The sequence below is a fragment of the Gordionus sp. m RMFG-2023 genome, chromosome 1 (assembly GCF_954871325.1).
Source record: "Gordionus sp. m RMFG-2023 chromosome 1, tfGorSpeb1-WG-v2, whole genome shotgun sequence".
NCBI lineage: Eukaryota > Metazoa > Nematomorpha > Gordioida > Chordodea > Parachordodidae > Gordionus > Gordionus sp. m RMFG-2023.
The window spans coordinates 33,006,749-33,018,644 of record NC_088775.1 but is presented as its reverse complement, the minus strand read 5'-3'; the positions used below and the strand labels follow the sequence as shown (position 1 = coordinate 33,018,644).

The window sequence follows — 11,896 nt, the reverse complement described above, 5'->3', positions numbered from 1 at the left end:
TTTAATGCAGCCATTTAACAACATAATGAATATATTATATTCAATCCTAACCAACGTTTTCATCCTAACCGAAGTCACTGTAAATTCCCACAAGGGTGGGAGGGTTATAATGGACCCTTACTCGATATTTTTATATAAAATTTATATACGCGATAAGTTCCCCCGCAAAGATTTTGACGGGTTTCTGGTTCTAAGAAGTCATTGGCATTAGAATTACTTTGTTCGGGATTCCTTTTTAAGCATGATTCCGATTTTTATAATTTTATCTCCCCGGACTTATTTTTTTTTACAATTAATAAAATTTGAATATTTTTAATAATAAACATTATTTAAAAGGGAAAATTGATAAATATGAAGCAGTGAATGAATGTTAAACGTAGTGTTGTTAAACGGCTATTTGAGCCGATTTTTAAAAACGGCTGACTCAATATTTTACCCAGAATAATATTACGCAAGTCTGAAGATTTTGCTCATAGATGGCATAATGGTCTAGACATCAACTAGCGAAATCTCGAGGCTTAGGCTATATTTTTCTAGCTAAAATATTGAGATAGCCGTTTTTAAAAATCGGCTCAAATTGAGCCTTTTAGTTAAATGGTCCATTTTATGATTTTGCAACTGATTAAATAAGGAAAAGGGGGGAAGGATTTGCCGTTTTCCTTTTTGATATTATATCGATCGATAAGTTATAAAATTTTTCAAAATAAAATTGATAGAAGAAAAGAAATAAAAAAGTTGAAGAATTTTTTAAATATTATAATCAATATTATAGTACGGATTTTGTATTGATTTATTTATTAATATGGGGATAGGGGGGGGGATAACATACGCGATAATGTTTAATCTTGTCTAACATAAAGACAGAGGGATATATATTTATTTTTAAAAACTAACCCTTCTATTTATTTATTATTCATCCATATATTATCGATTGAGGGGAGGAGGGGATTTTTTTTGGTTGCAAAAAAAATTGTTGGGCTATATTCTTAAAATTCGCCTTTCACTACTTTTCATTTTTTATTTTAAAAAATCCGAAAATTTTTCTATATCGCCCATCTTCTTGACCAATTTTCATTATTTATCAAATTTACATTTATTTGTATACCTTATAAAATGTATATTAATTTTTTAAAAATATTATTCTTCTCTTAGAAATCTCAAATCTTGCAAAAAATCAAACAAACACGGATACATTTTTAATAAATAAATAGAAATACCTGATTCTATCGAAACAAGCTTTCGCTTTAAACGATTCGAAATTTCAAATAAATAATTGTTAACACCTTAGCATCTCATTGTTGACTTCGCAAAGTTTTGGGGAATAACAAATCCGTTCTTATAAAATCAAAGGTAATTACTAAAAATATTTTGGATTAACTTAATTTTTAAAATATATAAAGGGTAGTATAAAAAATTAACCAGACTCTATCCCATGAGTCTTGCCGGCCTGAGAGCAAAAAGATTTTCGGGCCAGATCTAAGGCGTCGTTTATAGTTAGCGCGATTCGCTTAACTTTGCGCCGCGAATTCGATCTAACTTTGAATACAAGGTGATTCATCGCTGCGTAATTTAAAATGTACGATAACTGAGCAATGCGATGAAACGATTTACATCGCTATGATGAATTTGAAATAAATATTTAAAAGTAGGAAAAATGAAAAATTAATTTTACGGGCCGAGCATAAAAAGCGATGAAAATTTTTGTGGGCCGGTGTAACTTTTTAATTAAATAAATTTACATTTAGTGATGTTGATATTTTTGACTGACTTGCTAGGATTTAATATTATTCTTAATGATATCATTTATGACAGACAGCGATATTAACATTATAACTGACTTGTAGGAATTAAATTTTATATTTTAAGTGATATTGGCGTTTATGACTGACATATAAAGATTAAATATTATATTTTCTATTGTTATACTGATATTTAAGGCAATTTTACGTTAGGCCGCATTCATAGTGGGATCCGACACGATTTAACTGATCGATATTTAAATCGGTTTATGAGAATCAATTTTTCTTTATTAAAACCAATATTTCTTAGGTTATTATGATGTATAGAATTAAAGATAAAATTAATATTACTAAAAAAAATTGATCTCATAAATAAATTTTATAAATCAATCCTGTTAAATCGTGTCGGATCGGATCCCACTATGAATGCGGCCTAAATTCTTTTATTCTCTTCACAAATTTTTGTATTATAAAAATGTCAAAGCCTAATATAGAAATGTGAGATAAAACAGTTTTAAAATATAGGTAAGATAACTACTTGCTTTATTTATTATCATGTAACAACTTAAGGTTAGAAATAACATGTTATTAACATTTTTTAAACAATTTATAAGCACATTAATTATATTTTACCAAAAAGAAAAAAAATGGACAATACGTTTATATCATTTTATATTTATAAAAAATAATGTTTATCTTGTATGTAATATTTTATTTAATTTTTATATAAAATTTATTTGTAAATATAAAGATTAGAAAAATAAATTTATAAAATATGCAATATAAATACAGTAATAATATGATTTGTTGTAACACATTTTCATAATGTGAAAAAACATTCTTATATAGTTAAATAACTTTCCATAATTATTGTAAAAAACATTTTGATAATTAAAATTTTTAAAAGTTTTTAAACTTTAATGAAGACTAACATCAAAGTTATGAATCAAATAGTTTTTTAAGTTTAAGTGGAAAAATGAGTATTCAAAATTTTTTTTATATAAAGTTCTTAAACTTTAATGAAGACTAACGTCAAAGTTATGAATCGAATATAGTTTTTTTATGTTTTGGACATAAGTTTAAGTGGAAAAATAAGAATTTTAAAAGATATTATATAAAAAAAATTTTCTAAGATTTTTACAATACCTTTTTTAAATTTAAAGAATTATTCCAATATTTTAATTTTACTTTTAGTTATCCAAAGAATGGAAATCAGGATAAGAAATTTGAATGATTTCTTAAATAAACATGAGCGAAAACTCGAATTTAGGGTTTTCAGATAATTCTTATTTGTTTAGAATTTTTTATGATCAATTCGAAACACCAAAATAAAAAAAACCATTTATTATTTATTTATTCTTTGTAAATAAAATATTGCACAATATAAATCAATTACAAATTCAATCATTTAAAGGAATGCATCGAATTCCCTTTTCATTCAAGAGACGAATTGGAAAGGCCAGGACTTTAATGATTGGAGATGGGTATAAATTGTATAATGGAATTGTTAGCAATAGGAACGGTGTCGGCATCATCCTCAGTCAAGATCTAATCTCAATAGTAGAAGTCAACAGGATCTCTGATAGACTAATGAAGATAAAACTGCATTGGTCAATCAATACTACACATCCTTTCAGTATATGCTCCTCAAACGGGTTGCAAGGAAGAAGAGAAAGATGATTTTAGAGCTATCCTTGAGGAAGCTATAATGGAAATCCCTAAGGATGACCTAGTCATAATAGGTGGTGACTTAAATGCGCATGTGGGAAAAGCAAGAGATAGCTACAGAAGGCAAACCCAGATAGATTACATGCTTATCTCTCGCAGAAGATTAAAAGATGTAATAGACTGCAAAGTCATCCCAGGAGAAGATATTGCCGCACAACACAAGCTACTAGTCATGGATTTACACATCTCAAATAAATCCGCTCAAAATATGATAAAACTTGAACCATGCATCAAATGCGGTAAATTAAAAACAATGACAGATGTCTTTGCAATCATTGCAAACATTGAAACAATAGATTCCTCACAAGTCAGTGAAAAAATGTGGACAGACCCTTCATCCAAATACACTGCCAAATCGACACTAGGCTTGACAAGGGGAGGCAACAAATCATACAAAGAACTATGGTGGCGGAATGAAGAGATACGAACCACTAGAAGGATAAAAAAGCCCTATATAAAATATGGTACAAATCCAAAAACCCAGTTGACAAGACAAATTACAAAAAATCCAAGAGAATAGCTACAAAGGCTGTGGCTAGGGCCAAAGCTATGGCATACGATGACATGTATGAAGAACTACATACCAAAGAAGGGCAAAATAAAATATACAGATTAGCCAAACAGCGAGAAAAGAATTCTAGGGATATAAACGGAGCTCCGAAAATAATCAAAAATAAAGATGGGAAATTGATAGTAAAGGAAAAAGAAATAATGAATAGATGGAAAAAATATTTTCAGGAGCTTCTCAACTTTAATCCCCACATACTACATCTAGATGAATACTCCCCATGTCAAAACCTTGTACAACCAATAACAGAACAAGAAATAATCACATGCCTCAAGCATATGTAAAACAACAAAGCTAGGGGTCCAGGTGATATTCCAATAGAAAGCCTTAAAGTACTAGGAGGTGATGGCATACATCTCCTCACAAATCTTTACAATAAAATACTGGGAAATGAAGAGATCCCTCAAAAATGGAGGAAGAGCTATCTAGTTCCTATCTTCCAAAATAAAGGGGATGCACACAATTGTCAAAATTACAGGGGCATAAAACTAATGTCACACTGTCTTTAACTCTACGAAAAAATAATAGAAAAAAGGTTAAGAGACATAGAGACTCAGTTTGACTTTATGCCTGGAAGATCAACAGATCAACAACTGATGCTATCCACGCAATTAGGCAAATGAGTGAAAAATACAGGGAAAAGAACAAAAAGCTATATATGGTATTTCTCGATCTAGAAAAGGCCTTCGATAGAATCTCAAGAAAACTTATCTGGTGGGCGCTACACCACAAAAAGGTTCCCGAAAAATATATAAGAATAATACAGGATATGTATATGGGCCAAACAACAATGGTCCGTAGCACAACTGGTATTTCAATAGGCTTCACAATAGCTGAGGGAGTTCATCAAGGGTCTACTCTCAGCCCACTTCTCTTCATAACAATTATAGATGTATTAGCATAATCTATACCACAAACAGTCCCGTGGAATATGATATTTGCAGATATTGTGATACTTGCCGAATCCAAGGATGGAATGAAAGAAAGATTAGTGAGCTGGATAAATCCTAGAAAAGCACGGACCTAAAGTAAATAGAGAAAAGACGGAGTATATGGTGATAGGAGGAGATGAAATAGAGAGCATTGATATAATTGAATGGCAGATATCGGCAATTGCAAGCTGCAAATATTTGGGCTCCACTATACAAACAAACAGCACAATAGAGAAAGGGATAAAGAGTAAAATTAATCAAGGGTGGTAAGTGGGAGATCTTTATCTGTAGTGCTCTTTGACAAAAGAATCCCACACAAATTGAAGAGAAAAATTAACAGTTCTATAGTACAACCAACTATACTATATAGTTCGGAAACATGGCCAACCAAAGAATCAGACGAGAGAAGTCTACAAATTATGGAGATGAGAATGCTGAGGATGATTGCTGGGGTAACAAGAAAGGATAAGTTGCGAAGTACAAGAATACTAGGAAATTTAAAGGTAGTAGTAGTACCCATTAAGACTAACAGACTTAGGTGGTATGGGCATACAATGAGAAGGCCTATGAGCTAAATACATAGGAAATAAGGTTGAGAGTTTGGAAGTGATGGGTAAACGTAGAGGAAGGCCAAAACTTCAATGGGGCCATAAAGTTAGATCCAATATGAAGAAGTATAAATTAGATAAACGAGATAGTATGAATAACAAAAAGTGGAAAGATATTGAAGGAGCTTACCACCATAAAAGGTGAAAGCTAAAAGAGAAAAAAATAAATCATACCCCATAAACTTATTTTTCACTTTTCTGCGATACATCCACCCATTAAGTGTAAATTTCGATGATTCATGATGAGGCGTGTTATAGTATGCTAGTGCTAGACAAGGCATCTTTACAAACTAATTGATCATATAGAAGTACATTTCTGATGTTCCTATTCATTCTTTCAAACATGCCATTTGCTTGAGGGTGATGAGCACAGTTTGTGATAATTATTGTTCATTCACAAAGTCACTTCCTTGATCATTAATTTGAATCTAAAATATAATATTAATATTATATTATCAAATTTATCATACTTTGGAAACACGATACTGATGTCTCTATTTTATCTTTTAAGGACATGGCTACAATATACTTGCTGAAGTAATCAACTGCGACAGCAATGTATTTATATCCATCCTCACTTTCAGGCAAATCTAACAATTAGAACTTATAATATGAAAAAGATAATAAATAAAATTAATATAAGCGGTGTTCAATCTCAAATAACAATTGATATATAGCATAATTTAATTTATTAGTTAATTTAGGGTTTACCTTATCCTATATTATAATATTTTCAGCTGCAATCATAAATAGTGGTAAGCAACATTACTTTATTATATCATGACAACCCAACCCTGAATTAACATTCATAAATTTTATAACAATTAAATTAGTGAATTAATGCATTCACTCATATAGCAGATAGATGGCAATTTCACTTAACCTTAATTTCTATTTTTAATCATACTAAAATTTATTAAATTAATTCCATTTCTAATAGAGTACATAATAAATAATAATCTTTCATTTTACAAAAAGGTATTGACACAAATAGGTGTTGATATATTATTTTAGATTATGTTATATATAAACTATTAGTTGTATTTAATAATATTATCGAAACTATATTATATTTCTTGTAAAAAAATTCAAAATCGCAGGTATAATAAGCTAATATAAAATTTAAATGGTTCAATATGTGAAACCAACATAACTAATAAAAACAGGTGCCACATACATATAAGCGATAATAGACAGACCATTAATAAGGCTAAATAGAAAAATATAAATACATAAACAAAAATTAGATACAAATAAAATAAAAAAAAATATAAAAAATTTAACAAATTAAGGAATATAAAATTTTGTTCTGAAACTGGTGAATGTTATAATAAAACGACTACGACTACTTATTAGTTATTTTAATATCAAAATAATCACATCAAATTTATTAATTTTTAATTCAAATGTTTCATTCTATTTTTAATATAATATCTATAAATAATATTTTATATGATTTATTACATTTCCTTCAAACATTTTAAAGTTAGATTTCCTCAATAAACTTCTTTGTTGGTTTACGGTTTCTTGATGAACAACGTGATGTGGTAATAGATTTTATTACATTTTCCTCAGGATATCCCCGGTGAATCATTCCTAACACTACATTTCTTAATTTATTAGGAATAACCAATCTCCCATTTCATTCTATAATATCACGATCGACAGATAGCTCTTCCCGTCGATTTTAGAAATTAACAATTTCTTTACCTTTGACGATCAAAGTTTCACCAACTTTGCTGAATGTGCATTGCTATTTTTTTTAAATATTACATCTTACTTCGACTCTTTTCGTTAATTTTCTGACAATTGCATATCATCCAAATTAATACTTCGAATATCCAAAGCATGTTTAGAATCTTGATTCTCTTCTATGTCTAATATCGGAAGACTTGATACCAGGTCTATATTCTATTGTAAAATCTTAAGAAGCCATCTTGCAGGCCCATCGTGTCAAACGATTATTAGTAGATAAATCGCGTTTCTCCCCAAATAATCGCTCTAATGGTTTATGATCAGTTCGAAGTAAAAATTTATACCATAAATAAATGAATGAAATTTTTCTACCAATAAAAGTGCTCGAGCTTCTTTATCAATCGGAGCGTAGTGTTTCTCTGATTCTAATAAAGTACGTGACGCGAACGAAATAGGTTTTATCCTTCCGTCTACTAATTGATGTAACAATGCATTTCCTAATCCTGAATCAGATGCGTCGCATTCCAAAATTATGGGCAACTGCGCGTTATAAAGAAATAACGTTTCCTCGGAAGACAATAATTTTTTAACCTCATCGAAGGAATTTTGTTCATCTTTCGTCCACCGCCAAGGTACTTTTACGCTTGTTAATCTATGTAATAGCGCCGCTTTATAAGGTATTACGAATAAAACGTTCAGATAATTCACGAGTCCTAGAAAAGATATAAGTTGTAGCCTTCACTTTTTCTGGATTAGGATGTATATCGAATTTATCAATTATCACCCTTAAAATGATATAAATTTTTGTTAAAATCTCTCTTTCGTCAATTTCACCTTAAGACCTGCCGTCTGTAATCTCTAACACTATTCGCAAATTATTTATGTGCTCCTCATCGTTTCAACCAGAAATATTTACGTCATCTAATTAGACATAAGTCATTTGGCAATCTTTTAGCAACTCATCTATATATCTCTGGAATATAGTAGGTGCACTTGCCAATCCAAAAGACAATCGTCGGTAACGGAAATATCTCTTATGAGCGACTATCGTTAAGAATTCCTGAGATTCCGATTCTACTTCCATCTGTAAATACGCATCTTTCAGATCTATCACGGTAAATTTATCACCACCTTGGATTTTCTATAACAAATCGTCAAAGGTAGGAATAACATGATGGTCATACAATAAACACTTGAGTGTAACTTTGAAATCAGCGCAAATTCGAATATCGCCATTACTCTTGCGTACATTTACTGTTGACGACCACCGTACCATAGTTATAGTCGAATCAATCTTTTCGATATCCCGCAGCCACTAATCGGTCTAATTCCATTTCAATTGCTTTGCTAAGTGGAAATACCCTACAGGCTAGAAACGATCTTGGTACAGCGGTATCCTTTAAATGTATTCGCACTGCAAAATCACGTATATATCCCATCTTATCAAAAATTTCTTGATGTTTATTTATCAAATCTCGAATTCTAGAATCTAGTGTTATGTAAAATTTTTCTTTTTCAATAGTGTTGAGTTGACCAAATTGCTTACTTGTTTTCATAACCTGACAAGGCTTTCCTAAATTGAATAATCCATTGTAATCTGAAAAAAGGCACCCCAGTTGTATTCATTATTACTACTGGTAGGGTCCTTGTCTGATCCAATCCTAACATTGACTTGGGTCTCGCCCTTAACGTCTAACGGATGATCACCATATGCAGTCAATGGACTGGTTGGCCTAATTTTTGGTCGTCCCATACTTGTCCATATATCATCTCTATCAATGACGCTTGTGCACCAGTGTCAAAATCAAATTCAACATAATCCATTTATCTCTGCAGTTAATTTTGCTCGATTCTCTCGATTTGTTGAATCTTCCATATATTATGAATAGAATCACTTGATGACACTCTTGTATATTTTAAATTCTTTGATAACAAACTGAAAAATGACCAATTTTTTTGCATTTATTACATGCCGCATTTGGAGCTGGAATCTCACTTTTCATGAATAAACCCACATTTATAACATTTAAGTTTATTATTTTCTTTATCAAATGTATTATTTGACTATTATAGTCTTTATCAAACGCAGTCGTTTTAATTGGATGTTTATAATTATTATTATTAGGGCTGTGTCGATATTAAATATCGAATCGGGTCGACATCGATATTTAGCGTTTTCCAGAAATATCGGATCGGTCCGATACCTGTAAAAACTGATCCGATCTTTTTACTTTTCTTTTTTTTTATCTTATGTATATTTATTTTACATTATTATAATATTTTCTAAATAATTTTTTTTAAACAATGCAATGCAAATGCACAACACCCTCTAAATTTTATTTCTTTTTAAAAATAGATTTATAGTATTTTAAAAGTTTTTTATAAAAATAGAAAGGAACACCAAAAGTTTTATTTTTTTAAAAACTTTTTTTAAATAATGCCAATTTTATTATTTATACTTTAAATAATAGATTTTTTTAAATATGGTATCTGAATTAGAGGTCTGCATTGGGTGGGTTCCAAAAGCCCGCCCATCCAATGGTTTAAAAAAATTTTAACCCGCCCGCCCAGCCCGGCCATAGTTTTCAAAAAAATATATACCCGCCTGCCCCGCCTATTTGTCTAAAATTCCTTACCCGCCCGCCTGCCCGCCCATTAGTCTAAAATTTTTTACCCGCCCGCCCATTATTTATAAAAATTTTTTAACCCAAGCCCGCTTATAAAATTTAATTATGGTCATTCTTTCATTTTTTTAAGCATCTAATATAAATATTTCAGCATTACACCTCAACAAAAAGTTTATAATTTAGGAAATTAATATAAGTATAAAAATAATCAATGTAAATTATGGACAATATATTTGATCAAATTGAATATTTATGAAAAAAAAATAAATGTAAAATTAATATTATATGTAATTATAATGCAAAAATAATAATGAATCGACATTTTCTGGATTCAAACACGTTCTTCTTTGTTCTAAAAATCTTTCAGCAATGCTAAATCCACCGGAAGAAGCACTAGTTGCAGGAATTGCCAATATTTTTCTTGCTAATCTTAATAGCTTTGTCAAATCTCTTTTTTGTCGTTTCCACCAAAGTAGGATATCCGTTTGAAGTATATCCTCTTCCTCAAGTGAGATCTTTAAATAAAAGTGAAACCAAATGCAGATTGCAGACCCAAAAAAGGAAATTTTAAGAGAAAAGTTTTATTACATTCCCATAAAAGGAAATTTTTAATAGACAAAAATGTTTATTTATTTTAAGAAAAAAATAGTTAGGTAAATGTTCTTCACTTAAAAAAAAACGATTGGTACAATAAAAAAAGATAGATCATTTAAACAATTATTTTTTTTAGTTTGTTTTTGAACAAAAATTTTAAATTTCCTTAACCCGCCCGCCCATTGTTTAAATTTCTTAACCCGCCCACCCAGCCCGCCCATAGTTTCAAATTTTTTAACACGCCCGCCCGCCTGCCCATTTTCGAAAAATTTTAAACCCGCCCACCCGCCCGCTCGAAACCCCGCCCAATGCAGACATCTAATCTGTATTATGGAAATATTTTACAAAAGACAAAAATAATTTTGTAAAATGCGTTATCTGCGGAATTCTAATTTCACGGGGAAGAATAATGAAAAATTCATTTAATACTACCAATATACGTAAACTTTTTTAAAATTATTGTAGTAAAAAAAATTTAAAATAAATGCTTAATTCGATATTTTGCATAAAAATATTGATTCCTTAATTACATTTGGTTCAAAGGGAGGTGGTGAAAAATCAATATAATAATCGGATCGGTTTTGAACTAATATCGGATCGGATCGGTGGAAAATATGTGGATCGGCACAGCCCTCATTATTATTATCATTTCTTTTGTTATTATCATTTATCTTATTAACAACAAGCATATTTTTATTTGCCATTTCTTTATCTGCTCTCTCAGAAGCTAATACCAGATCAAGAATAAATTGTAAAGTCAATACTATTTCTATCAAGACCGTCGGGATATAGAGCTCTAAGATCTCTTTCCAATCCCGGCATTTCCATGCCAACCATAAACTGATCACGTAAACGCTCGTCAATATCATTTAGATAATGTCAACGCTTGCCAATTGTTCTAATTTTATCTACAAATTCAGTTATGGTTTCAGTTGTTCTCCGTAGTCTAACGAAATCAAATCTAGAAGCAAAAGTTGTTGATTAAAACGTATTGATTTAATTTCCTTAAAAGATAGAGTTTCAATCGAATCAGGATAACAAGAACGGTCAACCAACTTAATATTCTTATTGCCAAATGTTAAAAATATATCTTTATATTGACATTCAGATGGGCTTACGTTTTTTAACCGAAAACTGACTTCCCATTGAGAAAAATAGAAGATTCGTCATCGAATTTATCAAATTTAATCGTAGATAAATCCGCCTATTTCTTTTATTCGCCCAAATTTTCTGAATATCCATTTAAGGAATTATTTTCACCACTAGTCGCGATTTTAATAAAACGACGACTACTTTATTAGCTATTTTAATATATATCGTTTTATTATTTACAAAATTATCACATCATATTTATAAATTCGAATGTTCTATTCTTTATTATAAAATATTTAATAAATAACATTTA

General features: G+C 30.2%; 1 protein-coding gene across 1 annotated transcript in view; it reads left to right on the top strand.

Annotated features, from left to right (window-relative positions):
- Window positions 1-1,163: 1,163 nt before the first annotated feature.
- Window positions 1,164-11,896, top strand: part of LOC135931394 (spectrin alpha chain-like) — a 93,204-nt gene continuing 82,471 nt past the window's right edge. Inside the window, exon 1 of the mRNA XM_065468466.1 lies at window positions 1,164-1,350. The gene's annotated coding sequence lies outside the window, so the exon portion shown is untranslated. The remainder of the gene's footprint in view (window positions 1,351-11,896) is intronic.